The sequence below is a fragment of the Penaeus vannamei genome, chromosome 9, assembly GCF_042767895.1.
Source record: "Penaeus vannamei isolate JL-2024 chromosome 9, ASM4276789v1, whole genome shotgun sequence".
NCBI classification, from domain to species: domain Eukaryota; kingdom Metazoa; phylum Arthropoda; class Malacostraca; order Decapoda; family Penaeidae; genus Penaeus; species Penaeus vannamei.
The window spans coordinates 27,310,181-27,315,180 of NC_091557.1; positions in this window are offsets into that span (position 1 = coordinate 27,310,181).

Genomic DNA, 5,000 nt, shown 5'->3' on the forward strand with positions numbered 1-5,000 from the left:
GCGAACGGAAGGGCAGATACTAGAAAGAGACAGAAACTAGAAAAGGAAGAACAGAAACTAGAAAGGGAAGAGAAGGAGGGGAATACAAGGCGAGGGGAAAGATAAGGAGAGAAGAGAGGGAGAGAAATGGGAAGGTGAGAAAAGAAAGGGGGTGGGGGAAGGAGAGAATTCGGGAGGGGAAATGAATAGGAAAAGAGAAAGACAAGAAAGGTATTGATAGGGAGGGAATGGTGAAGGAAAGAAAGAAGAGGAGAGGGGAGTGGGAGTGAAAGAGGGTGGATGGGGTGGAGTGATTAGGGAAGGGAGAGAAGATTAGAGGACAAGAGGATTATGGAGGTGGAAGAGAAAATAAGGGGAAGACAGCGGGATAAGGAGGAGAAAGGAAAAAAGGGACGAGAAAGCAAATGAAGGAGGGGAAGTGAAGAAAAACGCCGAAAGGGGATATGAGAGGAAAGAGGGAATGGGGGGAGAAAAAAAAACAGAGGAAAGGGGAATACACAGATCAGACTTGAAAGGGATAGAAAAAAGGAAAAGGAAGATCGGGAGAGAGAAAAAAAAATAGTCCAGTCTATTCTTCCTGTTTCGTGCATTCATTCATTGAATTATTCATTTCGATGGAGAAGAATAAAGAGTACAATGATAAAAAAGAAATGGGAAAAATAAATAAAGTATAAGGATAAAAAGATATATTTGAAACCGAGAGAAAATGATAAAGAGAGACAAGAGGAGAAGCAAAGAATGGAGCACCGAGAAGAGAAAAGAGAAAAGGAGAGAGAGGAGAGGGGAGAGAAAGAGAGGAGAAAAATAAAAGAACAGGGAAGCAAATGAGAAAGAGAGAGTGAGTGAGGTTGAGCTCTCATAAAGTCGGTAGTGATCCCCACGCCATGGAAGCCAAGTCCTTTTTGCTCTCTTTTCCCTCTTTAGATCGACTGTCATATAGCATTTCTCTCCTTTTCTTTTTCTAGTCCCTCTCTTTCTTTCTCCTTTTTCCTATGTATCCTCTACGTATCTCTATCTCTCTCTCTCTCTCCCCCACCTCTCTCTCTCTCTCTCTTTCTTTCTTTCTTTCTTTCTCTCTCTCTCTCTCTTTCTCTCTCTCTCTCTCTCTCTCTCTCTCTCTCTCTCTCTCTCTCTCTCTCTCTCTCTCTCTCTCCTCTTCCTCTCTCTCTTTCTCTTACTCTTTCTCCTCTCTCTCTTTCCCTCCTTTTTGCACATAACAACATCGGTAGCTGATGCTTAGAGCTGTTGGCCTAATCACCTTAGCCCCCCCCCCCCCCCCCGGCACCCACCCTCTTTCCCTTCGCCTTTTCCTATTGCTTCTCCCCTTCCCCCCCCCCCCCCCCGCCCCCAATGCCCCCCGGGGTCCCGGATTAGGGTCAGTGGGCCGGTAAGCTTTGCCTCCCCCCCTTTATTTTTTATTAAAAGCAAGACATATACCTGTGGTCTAACGCTGAGTGAGTGAGGATGCAGTGCGTGTGTTAGGGGGGGGGGGGAATGTGTGTGTGTGTGTGTGTGTGTGTGTGTGTGTGTGTGTGTGTGTGTGTGTGTGTGTGTGTGTGTGTGTGTGTGTGTGTGTGTGTGTGTGTGCGTGTGGTGTGTGGGTGTGTGTGTGTATGTGTGTATGTTGTGTGTGTGTGTGTGTGTTGTGTGTGTGTGTGTGTGTTGTGTGTGTGTGTTTGTGTGTGTGTGTGTGTGTGTGTGTGTGTGTGTGTGTGTGTTGTGTGTGTGTGTGTGTTGTGTGTGTATGTGTGTTGTGTGTGTGTTTGTGTGTGTAAATTAGTGTATGTGAAAGGGTGTGCGTTGTGTGCGCGCGTATGTACAAGCGTGTATGTGTAAGTCTGCGTATGTGTGTGTACATGCGTGTGTTTATGTGTGTATTTTCGATACATAAAACTTTTTGTAAACATTCAAAGATGACACAATATCTGCGACATGATCAACTTGCAATGACCTAACAATCGCTGGCCTGTAAGCCTAGTCCCCCCCCCCTCACTGTCCACTGAAATCCTAGAGGCAAAATCCAATGTGCCTTTGGCCATGGGCGTTTGACCTGTGAGAGAAGGAGTTAAAAGTAAGCAACCCGACCCGCGCCCAAAGCATTGCAAACTGACACCGGGCCTGAGTACGTGCCCCATAGTAATTGTTTTTGGGGCTACAGGGAAAAAAAAACTTTCCATATAGCCCTGGGTGATGTTAAAACGCTACGTAATTGATAAGAAAGAACACGGCCCAAACGCATGGTTGATATAAGAATCATTATTGCTATTATTGATGTTCTTTGTTATTGATGTTCTTTGTTTACACGTTCGACCAACATCACAATCGTTATCAAAAAGTTATTAAGACTGATAAGACCGTAAACTATAAGATCATATTCCTCTTTATTAATGAAAGAAGAAGGAGAAGAATAGAATAAAAAAGAGAGAAAAAAAATCCCCCACACCTTTCCCATTTACCTGGTGAGTGCAAATGGGCGCCTCTGCTCGTAAACATTCATGAAATTGAAGTAGCAGACATACTCGAAAAAGTGATAAAATATTCATCCAGCGAGAGATTAGGTTTTCTGTTTGCCGAAAGATAGATCTGTTTAATCAGTCGGTTTATCTACTCATGGGCGTGTGTAGATGTGGGCTGCGATAACGATATCGGAAATAATATTACTACTACTACAAATACTGATGATAAAGATAATGATGGTAGCGACGATGATGGTGAGATGTCGATGGTAATACTGATAATAATAAACAATAAATTAATAACAATAACAATTACAATAATAATAATAATAATAACAATGATAATGATAATTATGACAATGATAATAATAATAACAAAAATGATAATAATAATAATAATAATAATTATTATTATTATTATAATGACAATAAAAATTATAACAACAATAGTAATAAAAATAATAATAATAAAAACAATAACAGTAACAACATTTACTGCCATCTTGGTGGAGGTAATAAATGTAATGATGGTGATGATAACTACCCCTATTGCCAAGGCATTAGTTTGAACATGCAATTAAAAAAAATCCTGGATCCGGTTCATGATGCGGATCACTACCAAAATCTAGTGGAATCCGAGTTAAGCTAAAACACACCTCAGGTAAAAAAAAAAATCATAACTTTCTGAGTTATCCTGCTAACGAACCAACAAACCAATGGTTCCAAAACCATTACCTACTTGGCGGAGGTAAGGATAGTAATGATAATAATGATGATGATTATTAATAATAATAATCATAATCATAATAATAATAATAATCATAATCATAATAATAATATCATTATTATTAATGATAACAACAATAATAAATTATAGTAACAACAATAACAATAACAATATTAATAACAATAACAACACAACAATCACTACTACTATTACAACATCAACAACAGCAGCAGTAACAACAACAATAATAATGATAACAATGATAACAGTAACAACAGTAATGATAATGATAATGATTACAATAATAATGATAATAATAACAACAATAACAATAATAATACCAATAATGGTGTTTACTAATTGTAGTAATAATAAGAATTCATCATTAAAAAAACAACATAATAACGATAATAAAAACAGAACTAATGTTAATAATACACATTATCATCATCATATCAGTTTTATTATCAAGGTACGTCCAGTTTTAGAGTGGTAAGTTACAGCACTCAGACACTTAACCGGTTACTGAGCTTTCAAGTCACACAAGGTCCTGCGCCATCAATCTGCTATGTATGTCTGTCTCAATACTGTTTATGTCATTATTTTTTTCCCGTTTTTCCTGTTTTCTTTTTTCTTATTTTTATCAGTTGTGGAATTTGTAAATTAGTAGCAGTAGCAAGATATACGAACATGTTCATCAGCTAATGCGAACTGAACATGTTTTTGGCTTTTGAACGATTGTTTATCCTACAATATTGGCTTTGCAATGAATTAACAGCAAATAATCTATATCATCATCATCATCACCATCGTTATTTTTACAATAATTGTAATGAATACCAGCTTCCTGTCAGAAAGGTAGTCTTTGATACTCATTATTAATCTATAATTCTTTAACCAAGAAACATATCTAAAGAATTTCCCGTTTATTTGGTAAAACAATATACGTTTACGATGTGACAACCTTTTCATAAAATGCACTTTACCATTATTCAAAATAAAATTTTGTTTTTAGAGTAAAAGTTCTTACAAATATTTTTTTTTTTTTTTGTAAACGAGACCTAGACTACTGTTATTAAACACAAAAGGCCACCTATTTATCACAAATTTATTAGAAGATGAAGTAGAAAAATATTTTCAGACTGTTCTATACAAACTCGAACACCATTTCAGTTCCTTTTTTATTTTATCTTATTTTATCCTTATTTTTCCCAGCGTCAATCATTACCAAGTGCAATCTGATGATTAGCTATTTTCTTTTAATAGTGTTTGTTTATTTCAATTTTATCATTAGTTGCCACTACATAAATTTTGTAGTAAATTGGAATATCGATTCTATTTTGGAATTGTTTAATTTGATACATCTAAGACTTGTAATTAACAAACTTGAATAAATTTAACTTGTATTATACTACTGACATTTCTTAATTTTCCCATTTATCTTTAAGGGTTAATACGATTTCTTAACTGATCTATGTTTTGAGTATCATCCTTGCATATTTGATTAATTAATACACTTTCTACGCATGGTCATGGCAACAGATTTCTTGTGAGAGCTAAACTTCGGAAATCCTCAGTCCGCCAGCATATATGTTACACCTGAGACGTTCCAGGCAAAGGCTGTCTTGAAGTCTCTATATCTTGAGGTACGATGGACCTATTACCCTGGAATCTTATTTTATGTGAATGCGGACTCTAAGTCAGATAAATGAGAACATAGATATTAAGTAATGACATGCACATACACCGCACGAGCGCCTCGTAATGCCAATTTGATTTCATCCTGTCCTATTATCATTATTAGTATTATTGTTAGT